This window comes from Protopterus annectens, chromosome 9.part0 (assembly GCF_019279795.1).
Source record: "Protopterus annectens isolate FY-2018-M chromosome 9.part0, PAN1.0, whole genome shotgun sequence".
Classification (NCBI taxonomy): domain Eukaryota; kingdom Metazoa; phylum Chordata; order Ceratodontiformes; family Protopteridae; genus Protopterus; species Protopterus annectens.
The window spans coordinates 722,580,729-722,593,367 of NC_056743.1; the positions used below are offsets into that span (position 1 = coordinate 722,580,729).

The 12,639-nt window shown below is 40.5% G+C and overlaps 2 protein-coding genes across 2 annotated transcripts in view; both read right to left on the minus strand.

The window, feature by feature from the left end:
• NTF4 (neurotrophin 4) overlaps window positions 1-7,818 on the minus strand; it is a 75,173-nt gene extending 67,355 nt beyond the window's left edge. The window contains exon 1 of the mRNA XM_044083350.1: window positions 7,694-7,818. The gene's annotated coding sequence lies outside the window, so the exon portion shown is untranslated. The remainder of the gene's footprint in view (window positions 1-7,693) is intronic.
• LOC122811483 overlaps window positions 1-12,639 on the minus strand; it is a 1,134,152-nt gene that overhangs the window by 356,986 nt on the left and 764,527 nt on the right. The gene's annotated exons all lie outside the window — the stretch shown is intronic.

Here is a 12,639-nt window from a genome sequence, read left to right on the forward strand (position 1 = left end):
CAACAAGAGATTGGGACAAAGTTTATATTTATGCCACAGCAAAATTTTGGAGTGACCTACACCCCTCTATCACACTTCTTGATTCTTTGAACACCTTCAAAAATAGCCTAAGAAACCACTTTCTCAAAAAACAAACTTCCCTCTTTCCCCAAATCAATAGACCTCCTTAGAGCCTTCTTAGTGCCTTGCTGTTTACACTTAAGTCTCTTCATACCGATCTTTTAACTCTGCCTCATATCGTATGTAGCCACTCTGCTCTCTTAGCCTCTCTCCTTAAAAAAAAAAAAAAACTCTAAATGACTGATGTATACCATGTTATTATGATTTATCCAACCTTTGTCATTTTCCCAACTGTATAAAATTCCTTAGTCTGTTTTATTACTAATTTTACATTGTACGTGGTTAAACTACATATGTTCTCTTTGCAGTAAAACTGTATTTGCAACTCTGTGCAAAATAAATTTAACATAGAGCTTTTCTCCCCAGGCCTCTACTAAAAATGGGTTTCTGACCCAGTGAACTTTCCCGGTAAACAAATGTAAATAAATAAATAAATAAATAAATAAATGACTGAATTTCATTGGAACACCTAGACATTGAGATATACAAAGTCAACCAGTTGTTGTGCACTTTGACATCGACATGTTACTTCTCTGCACCAAGCAGCAATCTTGGCACATGCAAAGCTTGCATTAAAAAATATAATAAAACATGCCCCCCAGCACCTGCCATATCCCATGCTAATTATATAGCTTAACTTGTGTTATTCAAGATTCTGTTTGAACAGACTGTTACGAGACTGTATTGTACATTTAAATGAGAGCACTCTTTTTTCCTGTCAGTCTAAATGTTGTTTAAATAATTAAAAAACATTCTTTATGTGGATAAATTGTTTGTTTTAATTTTTGGGCTGGCAAAGTGTTTTAAACAGCTTTTTACTGTGTTTTCATGTAAAAAAGTGACTTTTAAAGACTTAAAATTTTTACTGGCATTTACTGCTTGTTTTCCTTGGGAAAGAGGTACCATTTATAGCTTGACAGTGGAAGAAACTGTTGGTCCCATGGTTGGTCCTTCTTCCAGCCATGAAAAGAAAAAGTTAAACAGATGGCCTTTGCCACAACAGCAGGCTAACAATTTGCTTCACATGTGGGTGAGTGACTCTGCTGTGGCCATTAGTTGTACCTCAGACCATTCATCTTTTACCCTAGATCCCTCTGGTGTAGCACCTACAACCACTGTGGACTGAGGGTTAGCCACATCCTCTGTGTCTGTTAGGGTTCCCTCAATGGGCAAGGGAAAGCCACTCTCGTTGATCCTGGGAGAGAATACAGGGAAGGCTTTCCTGTTTTGACAGAATGTTGTGCCCATCCCTGCTCCATAGTTTTACCCAATGTCTTACAATCTTCTCTCAAGTGGTCATTTTTTATTTATGCTGTGTGGAGGGAGGGAATTCCCTGCTACAAGCACAATTTTGGTGATTTTTCTCCTATCCTTTATTGAATGGAGGTTTCAGTGATGAGAGTGTGTCTGCATTTCTTGCTTTAAGGGAATAATATGTGGGTCTTGAGTGTTTTTCTATGGCTAGGACAGGACAACATCCAAAGGTTAGTTGTTTAAATGGTAAATAATTTAGGTTTAAGTAAGTTAAAAGAGAAGTGAAAATGTGGTTGATTGTTAACTTTTCTTTGACTTTGACTTTGCAGACCTATATGCTACATTTTGTTTGTGTTTGAAATTAACAGACAAGTAAAAGTTGTTTTATTCATTCATCTATCTCTGCATCTGCATGTCTCCATCTTAAATGGTGGTGGTAAGAACATCTACCTAGCATAGTTGTGTACAAGGCAAAGGCTTGTACAACACCCATGAATAACTGTGACACAGAGGAAAATAGGATATCCAAACTTATAGGATAAGCTAGGACTGGCACCAAGGAGTTCTGGGTTTGATGAGATCGTGTCATCATTCTAGTAAACTCACATAACACTAAATTAGTGATCCCTGACACTTTCCACTCAGTATATCAGATCCATTTGCCAGCCATTTGAAGGCATGTTTGTGTAGCTTCAACCATTTTCATATAAAAAGCATATTGAGACCAGTAAGGACAAAGTAGATAACTTATGCACAAGTTATAAATTCACTAATGTAGTTAATTTTGAATCAAGGAGAATTGCCAAGATTAACTCATTAACTCCAAAGACAGAGTATGCTGTCATAATCAAAGCAAACTCTGCAAGTAACCTGCAACTCTCCAACCCACCCTCAAAATAATTTGCAGGTTTATCTAACTGTCTTGAGTATTATGACCATGATTGTGTCTTTTTACAGAAAGCCAAATGGTTTTAAAATACTGTTACATAAACCTCATTATTAAACACTCTGATTTTTAAACATTTACATCTGCATTACTAGTCTATATTAACTCATATTACAGAAATCTCATATCATTATTGCCCAGTGAGGACTTGTAATCAAAGGGCCCTTAGATTGAAAAATAGCATATAGATTGGTTAATGAGGAAAAAGAGCTTAGTAAAATGTATTCTGTAGAACAGAATAATTTACCATAATATGTTAGGAATAAATAGAAGTGCTTCTGGAATATTTATTATCAAACTTTGAATTTTACAAAAAATGTGGTAAGCTAAAAAGTATTAATAATAAGTGTAAATCTGAATTATGATAATGGGATACAATTGTTTGTCTTTCTCTCACTAGTGCAGATTTTAAATATTTGTATGGAAATGCTGTTTAGAAGAAAAATACTACTGAAAATGTTATACTTCTTTTCACAGTACACTGTATGGTCTGTTGCTTTTTACGTTATTGCAGCAATAATTTAGATGAAATGCTCTCTGATATAGTAGAAATTGTACTATTGATGTAAAATAACCTGTTTGTTCCATTTGGCCCAGGCCATTGCTGAAAAAGGTGCTCTGACCAGCCCCCCCCCCACATACACACAGTTAACGAATAAATAAAAACAGTATCTATGGCTCCTTTGAAAGAATGCAGCCCAGCCTGCCATCTACATTTTAGCTTTAGTGAGTTTTCTCCTTTGTTACTCCTTCCTCTGCAGTGAGTGTATACTGTTGTCTAGAGAATTTTGGGTGAGGGAGGGCCCTGATGTGTTTGGGTTTTTATTCTTCACTCTTTAGTAGGTTATCTGTCTAAGCAATATTTGTCAGATCTGGAGCAGTTTTTCCTGTAACATGACATGCAAGAGAAGTGGTATGCATAGTGAGGATGTCTGCAGCAATTGAGACAGGCTTGACCTTTCTATCTATCTGTCTGTCTATCTATCTATCTATCTATCTATCTATAGATCTATCTACATTTTGTTGACTAGGTTAATCATACTGTGTAGCACTCATTTTCAGAGGGAAGACATAAATAGTAAAATGCACAGAAAATATGGAGTATAAATTTACAATTGGGTATCATTAACTTATATCTGTATCTATGTACAGAACAATATCCATGAAATCCAAAATGTTGACTATTATAAATGTGTTTTAAATGCAGAAATTAATTAGAGTGGTGTAAAATATAGGAAAGGATACAAGAAAGACTGAAATGAATTATTGGGAGATGATAACAATGGATTAGTGGAAAATAAAGGCATAGACATAGTAAGATAAATAAATATTAGTGATATTTTATCTTTAGTTAGTCTAGTTGAGAGAAAGACACTTAATGTGAAATATGGTATGGGTGATGTATTAATACATTAGTGAAGTGAGAGTTACCCAAATAAAATGTTGAGGACAATTGTGATTAGCTGATAAGAATCAAGCCAGATTACATGTGTAATGTGACATTGCTGTTTGAAGTTGAGGTTTACAAGATTGTTTAAAGGTTATGGGATTGCCCAGTATTCTTAGAACAAAACTAAGTGAGTTCCAATAGTTAAATTTTGTTGCCATTTTGTTTTATTTTTGTTTTATTATGCATAAAACATTTATCAACATGGGTAACATTTTCTTTTGTGTATTTGTAACATTTGCAGTTGTATTTGGTGTAATAATATATTTATTATAATTTTCTGTATTTCCTTGTATTTTTATTGTTTGTCATCTTTTTTTATCAACATTAGTTAAAACTTGCAGCAATGAACTTTCTCTGATCTACTTAGGTAGTTAGATAAAATATATAAAGTGATCAATCTTATTTATGATACCGACTTATTTTACTTTATGGAAGGGTTAGGGGTGGTACCATCCAAGTCTGAAACACATACAATTCCATATTATTGGATATCTTCAGCTGAAGAGAATTAATCATACCGTGATCTTAAAAGGATGCATGATAGAGCTGATAAAATACAGTTTTAAAACAATATAGATCTATATTTTTTTCTAATACAACTGTTAATCTCTGGAACTGTATTCCAAAAACTATTGAAATACCTGGTGATATGGAGTCATTTAAGAATCTCCCGGATGATGTTACAGAACTTTAGAGTGAGAGATATGACACTTTGTTGCTTATCTTAAGCTGCATGCATGTATTTATTAAACTAAAACAAACAAAAAATTATCAGTTTCCATGTAATATGTACAAACCCATTTCGGCCCCACAGTTCAAATGGAATATGCATAGTAATTCTGCAATTTAGAGTTCACCTACAGATAGGGAATGATTGCAATTGCAGTATATTTATGCTGAATGTATACGTATATATGTGCATGAATATTTTGGCTCCATTGTAACTACCTAAGCCTTAAGTAAAAGGCATGCAAGAGCAGAAGCTGCAGCTCTGTGTATTTATTAAATAATGCAGCATAATTTTATGTTGTGCAGATACACAAGATGTCTTTGATTAAGCCAGGCCATGTATGCAGAAAATATCTTGATAGTATAAGCAATACAACTCGGCAAGAAAGGGTGAAAAATAACTTTTGGTGCATTTGGTAAGAAGATAAACTTGAGCTGACCAAGATTTCAGATTAGGTGATGTAATAATATTTTTTGTGAAAAAGAGGTCAGAAAGGGATTAGGCATAGCAGAACAGACTTTCAAAATTAGATGCACTGCAAAATAGTTTACAGTTAACATAGGGGCAAGAGGAAATAACATGTTTTTTCTATGGGGTTTGGGTGATATAGGTTATTAAAAGATCAGCCTACTACCCTAGTTAACAAACATTAAATAAATTAACAAACAACTTGTGATGCCCGTGCCTTGGCCCAGCAATCAAGGAGCCTCAATCCTCACCAGTAACACCAGTGAGGGGCATCTCATATAGGAGGAAAGGATAACAAATACACACAATAAAGTGCAATTTCCCTTAAGAGCACACAGAGATCACGGTCAGTCTGTGGCTGGTCATTCCCTTGCTCTCCAGGTCCCCAATAAGACTCCCCACTGGCACAGCTATAGGGTCCAGATCTCAGCCTAGTGGGCAAGCTAAGACCTCCAGCACCCTCTCTGTCCAACCAGTGCTTCGTGTCCCTACCCAAGTAGCTGACACACACACACACACATACACACACACACACACACACACACACACACACACACACACACACACACACACACACACACACACACACACACTTTGAGAAGAGTTTATACAACCACACAGACACTCCTGGAGAAGGCTGGCACAGGTTCTCCAGCTGTGCCCCTTTTTCCCAGACTATATGGTAGTACCAGCTGCCACCACTCACTAATATTTATCAGCTACTCAAAGGCCCTTAAAAGAGTGTACAATTATTACCGTACAATATTATTATTCAATTGGTAGTATAGCCCATGGCTAAAGCTATTGGAGTGGCTTTGTACAATTTTACCAAAGGCATGCAAGTACTCTAAAGAGCTTAAATTATCTCTACAAAAACAGCCACAGTTGAAAGGGTTTAAAAATATTTAATAACAAATAGTAAAAACACAAGACAATACTTTTTACTACACAGTGCTAGTCAAGAGTTCAGAGATCACAGAAAAAACTCTTAGTCTAATCGTTCTAGTTTCTAGCTATTTCTATGAGAAAACACAAGTCTAAGATAAACTTAAATATAGAGCAAGATAGTGCTGATGAGCTGGATGGTCAAGACAAAAATGCTTAATGCTCTCTGATTCTCTCTGTTTTTAAAATCACATTCCTGGTTCACATTACATCCTTCTTCACACTTCCCTGGGTTCCCAGGCTAACAGAAACTACATTTACATTCTTAACCTCTGGGCAGAAACCAGAGCAATAAAGGACATTTATTAACTCTGGCCTTAAAACAATAGGCAGGATGCCTCACTCTAGACTTACTGGCTCCAAGTTTTAACATCAAAGGGTCACAACATGCTTTACTTGGTCAGTAGAGTGCACTGTTGTTACATTATTTTCAGTTCCACATGTAACACTATTTTACCATTTAAGACAACAAGCCTATGGTTTACATTAATATTTACAGATGACAGAAAATTCTATTTGGCTAGGCTGGTAGCCTTCATCTATTTTTACACAATCTTCACACAACTTACTTAAGAAACTACATACGTCTACTCACTGTTACCTCTTCAGTGTCCACCTCGCCTCACCCTTCTCATCCTCACCTTGTTACTGACCACCATATGATAGTGATAGGTAGTCTGGCAGTTAGCTCAGAGGATTATTCCTTCCAGCAGTTGCCAAGCTACTCCTTGTGTTACAGGGTTTGAGTCCAAAAACCTTCATTTGCCCACTGTGTGACTGAGCGAGACATTTAAACAAATAGTGCTTTGGGGCAACTGGGAATTTTGGCTAGGCTTCTACATAGTCTCCTGGACTGCCTTCCTAGTAACTACCTATGAATGTATGAACCTATAGGTGTAAGGGTTATAAATGAGAGGGAGAAAGAAATGCAGGATAGTCTAGGATAGGACTGGATAGGACAGGATAGCAGAGGACAGGACAGGGTATAACAAGGTAAATAAAGTGAGCTGACCTACCAAATAAGACATACAGTGGGGGATGGGAAAGATGGTAGAAAGGAGAATGGCTGAAGAGCAAATACAGGAAAATGTATGGATCGGCTCAAGTTACATGCTTTTACAGAGCAGTTAATGGATGAAAGTGTGGTGGAGGAATCTGATGTTATTTCTAAGTCTCAAACATCCCTGGTTTTAAACAGAGTATCAGAAGCATTTACTGTGAATTATGTTGCATGATTGTAGACGATCTCCAGCTGAGTAAAGTGTATCACACAGTTTCATGAAGCAGTCTGTGTAGGAAGCTGGCATTAACTTGTTTTTGTTTAGATGCTATAGTAAGAATACGTATGGCAAAATGTAGAGAGCCTGGTAGCTGGAAGATTGTTTTTTTTTTTTTGCATATGCTTCTATGCATTGGCCAAATGTTAGTCAATGAATATTCTTGAATTGTGTTAAGAAATACAGAAATTATAACAGTGGCAGCTGCTTCAAGAGCTTCTCCATTTTTGGAGTGGTGCAAAGTATTCAGTCCAGAATACTGACTTTCACTGATTATTGTTTAGATTTTTTTTTATATTTGTAACTAGATGACAAAAATCCAGACTAATTTGTGGATGTGAATATGTGTCTGTCTTCATTTCTATCTCTCGCATGCAAAAGTCACTCAAGAGTATAATTTTAATTCTGCTGTTGTCCATGAGCTACTTTAATGCATCTTTTAAAAATGTGTTTGAATACTCTGGGCCTGTAGATGAAGACTGTTATCAAATATTTAAGCTTACCTGTCAAAATGTTAACCACCAAAGGCTCTCGACCATTTTTCAAAGGAGGATGTTGAGTATTCTGCACTGGACTGAGGTTGTTTTGGAGGGTATAGCTATTCCAGTCTGCTTTATGCAGATAGACGTATCTGAATTGCCTATAACCTGGGATGGAAAGTTTAGAATCAGAGATGTATCTTTAGCCATGCTTCACTACGTGCACAAATATATGACTAGAAGATATTAATAAGACCACATATATGCTCATTATTATGGACTGTTCTATAGCTTATTTTTATTTTATTTATCTATTTATTTACAATTTGCTGATTGTGTTAGCCCCTCGATCCACATATCTATTTTCAGAGGGGACCCTGGGGAGTAAACACAGCTACATAAGCACAAGTAAAAATAATCATGTACAAACAACAAAACTCTACAGAAACTTAGCTGATAATTACAGTAATAAAGAAAACATCATATAGACACAATAATGTATTAATTTAATATTTACAACTGGTACCATAGAGGCATGATTTCACCATACATGTTGATAGCAGAAAATTGGTTGGGTGCCCAGGTAATGCCACATTTTATACAGAATAGTGAGGAACCTGCAGATATTTTGCAAGGTGACTTAAAATTGAGGTGGTTGGTATTTTTTTTGTGAAGCAACTGGCCAGTGAATTGTATCCATTAGACAGAAATATGCCTGGTGCCCTTATTCCAAGCTTTGTTTTAGTTTTGTAAATACATAGCAGAATTATGTTTGGTAAGTACTACTGTGGTAGAGTAGAGTAGTTAGGTATTGGCATTTGTTTGAATATAAATGTTTATGAGAAAATGCTGGATGAAAGTATTGAGATGTGATGTTGTCCTTTCTCACCTTCATTCTGTACTGGTGGGTTCGGAACCAATCCTCGGTTCTGACTTGGCCATTTACAAATGCTCAAAGTCTCCAACTAGCTCGTGATTTACACCCTATCCAACGATGCTCTAGGGAATTCCTCAGATCTTGTTTTCCGCTAAACAGATTGGGTGTTTCACAACTGGCTCTGGCTAAGTTTACCTTTAAATTGTTATAATACCTTTAAAACTTGTAATGTTAAGTTGTCTATCTCGCCTTCATTCTTGCTGGATGGGTTCGGAGCCGACCTCGGCTCCGACTCGGCCACTCTAAAAGCTCGAGAGTTGGTTCCACCGGCTCGAGGCTCCCCTTATATCCCACAATGCTAGGCGAGAGTTACCTCAGATCTCGTTTGCCGCTACAGCTTCGAGGTTGGTTTTTCTACCGGTTCTTGGTGAGTACTATTTCTTGTTGAAATTAGTCTTTAAAATCCCCTTTAATTTAATATATTTACTTAGTTTAGTGTAGTTTAGGAAACTTTTTATTCCCTTCCAAAAATTTCCGTTTTTTTCCCTCAAGAACCTTAGGTTCTTCCCTTGGGCCTATAGGCCTTTCCTTCCCTAGTGGAGTGTGTGTGCATTATTTTATTTTAAAATCCTAGTTCTGCTTTTATTATAATTTAATTTGACAGGGTGTAACTAGTGTGTTTGTGTGCGTGTTTGTGTACACCTGTTCAAATAAAAATGTCTAAAGAAGCAAAGGTCTCCGGATTCAAGAAGTGTGATGCGTGCTGTCAGAAAATGTCTCTGACAGACGCTCACACTTCTTGTGTCTATTGTCTGGGGCCTTTGCACCTGCAGGACTCCTGTGCTGTGTGCCATGGCTTCAGCCCCAGGGTCCTGCAGGAAAGAAAGAATAAATTGATTCTCAGAGGCTTACTCAAGCCAGAGGATTCCCTGTCTGTTTCAACAGGGAAGCCCTCTAAGGCATCTAGGTCTTCGGCTCCGGCAACTGAGCCGAGACCTAAGGTTTCTCAACCTCTGCCTTCATCGGCTCCGGCTGGAGCCTATAAGTCTCAGTCCACAGTTTCTGTGGCCCCTCGCTCGGCCGGAGCCGAGGTAGTAAGTTCCCGTGTCGGCTCTGACCAGACCTTCGGAGCCGACAACTAGGAAGAGGTCCAGGTCACCATCTCTTGGCTCCGTTCATTCGGCTCCAGGATCTCCCCTGCTGTCTGAATGGAGCCAAAGATCTCACTCCTCTAGGTCATCGAGGCTGTCGGATCATGACCTTCAGAGGGTAGTGAGTCGACTACTTAAGTCCGAGGCACTGGCCCAGATGCTTCAGAGCCCGACTCATCAGTCGATGCCTGCCCCGGTCCATCAACATATTCCTCCTTCGACTCTCTTGAGCTCGGAGCCGGGTCGTGTCGGAACCGAGACTGTGATTGCGTCGGAGCCGATACAATTGTCTTCGGCTCCCTCGTCGGCTCCGTTTTCTTCCTTGGAAGAATCTCGGCGCCGGACTTCCCTCGTCGGCTCCGAGGGGGTGAGTGGCATAGGACCCTTGTCCGACCCCCTCTTCCTCTCGGTGCTTCGGCGCTGGTGAGTTCGGCTCCGACATCGGCCTCGGAGTCATCACTGTCGGTGCCGAGGACGGTTCTTAGCTTCTCGGAGACCTCTGGCTCTGCCTGACAGGGGTGCATTCGAGGTCATGCGGAGTGTGTTAGAGCCTGGCTCTACTCCACAGTCGGCTCCGTCCGCCCCTCCCTCTATGGTGCCTCAGGCTAAGTCGACTCACTCCCTCATCCCGGACCGCAGAGAGCCAGCTCCTCAGGAGCCCCTGTGGGATTTCATCCTCTTCCGAGGCCTCTCCTGATTTGGCAGAAGAGCCCCCTCGGAAGAGGAAGTGTAAGAGGAAACACATTGACTCACCTGAGTCCATCACGTCAGACACAGATTTGGATGATTCTGAGGGTTCCCCCCGTTCCCCTTCTGAAGATGTCTCATTTGCAGACATTCTGGAGATCCTGAAACAGAGGGGAAATTGGCCAGCCCTCAACCCTTCGGAGGACGAATCTGTGTATCTTGAGGCATTTGGCTCTCGTCCTTCCACCTCCTGGGTGTCCCCCCCCTTTGACCCCCTCATGCAGGTGGTTGCTAAGAAGGCATGGACGGCTCCTGATTCAGTGGACCCCACTCCCAGGAGACCCTCCAAGTTCATAACAGCTCCAGCAGACAAACAATTTTTAACAAAAGGAGTTTCTGTGGATGCTATGGTGGTAGCTGCTGCCACTAAGAAGGAGCTAGCTGATCCTTCAGTACCTGTCCATCCACCTAACAAGGAATCTAGGTCCATGGATAGGTACGGGAAGCGGATGTTCTCGTCAGCAACATTTACCATGCGTTCGCTGAACTACCTGTGCCATTTTACTCCTCTTCAAAGGGACTTGATCAAGGAAGCGAGTGAAATGTTAAAGGACCCTACAGCTGCGGGTTTCCAAGATAAGATGAACACGCAGCTGGCTACCCTTAATTCCATAACCAACTCCTCCATGCGCCTTCTTTCTTACGCGGCTGATGGAGCGAGCAGAGCCGCAGGGACAGGTGTGGCCTTATGCAGGCATGCCTGGATGCGGCTATGCAATTTTGCGGACCCCTTCAAGACGTCTTTCACGAACTCCCCGTTTGATGGATCATCTCTCTTTGGTCCTCAAGTGAAAGAAACCTTGACTAGGTGCGAGACTGATGGCAAGACCCTTTCTGCCGTCGGAGTCCGTTTTTCTACTCCTTCCAGGCCTTACCCCAAAGGCCAGAAAGGTGGAAAGATGTGGTTCCGTAAACAATCTCAAGGGACTTCGCCTGACGCACAGAGTCGTTTTCCCACCAGAGGCAGAGGTGGGAATAACAATGGTAGACGTCGCCCTAGGGGCAGGGGGGGTCCGCAGAACCAGGGCAATCGGGAAGCCTTCCCTGACAAGCCCTTTCAGCATCCCTGAGGTGTTGCCCGACTGCCCATCTTCGGAGGCAGTCGGGGGAAGATTGTCACTGTACCCAGAAGCCTGGCTATCCCTGACTCAAGACAAATGGGTACAGTCCATCATTTCTGAAGGCTATTCTATCCCCTTTCTTCGCTTTCCAAATCAATCAAAAAAATCCCTTCCAGATGTTCCACCCGCTCAAAGGGATCTAGCAGTTTTGGAAATTTCAAAACTGCTTGCAAAAAGAGCAATTCAGCCAGTTCCAGCAGACCAGCAAGGATCTGGAATCTACTCAAGGTTCTTTTTAGTTCCAAAGAAAACAGGGGACTGGAGACCAATTTTGGATCTCAGTGTCTTGAACAAATCAGTCAAGAAAACAAGATTTCGGATGGTCACGCTGCAATCCATCCTTCCCCTTTTGGACAAAGGAAACTGGATGTGCTCTATAGACCTTCGGGATGCGTACTATCACATAAAGATGAACAGACGCTCCAGAAGATTCCTCCGCTTCAGGCTGGGAACCAGTCACTTTCAGTTCAGGGCCCTGCCCTTTGGTCTCACCACTGCCCCCCGGGTGTTTACCAAATGCATGGCAGTGGTAGCTTCTCACCTGAGATGACAAGGATTCCAGGTGTTTCCATATTTGGACGACTGGCTCCTCACAGCTCCCACCAAGCATCTCCTTCTGATGGCCAGAGATTACACTTTTCGCGTTTGTCAAAAGCTGGGTATTTCAATAAATTGCGAAAAGTCTGTTTTGTCGCCTTGTCGTACTATTACCTACATAGGCGCAAATCTAGATACAATAAACATGTCTGCAAGGCTAACACATCAGAGAATATCAGACATTCACAAATTGGTATCACTCCTTCTCAACAACAACAGAATCAAAGCCAGGTTAGTTCTAAAGGTGTTGGGAATTATGGCAGCGACCATACCTCTGCTTCCATTAGCCAGATACCACATGCGGATCCTTCAGTGGATGCTTTTACTCAATGGTCATACCAGGAACTTCCAATGTCTCACACCATTATGATCACGCAAGCGTGCAAAAAGCATCTCATGTGGTGGATGTCTTCCCCCCAGCTCCTGTCGGGAAGACCCTTTGTTCCACCTCCTCCGGTTGCTACTCTGACAACGGAT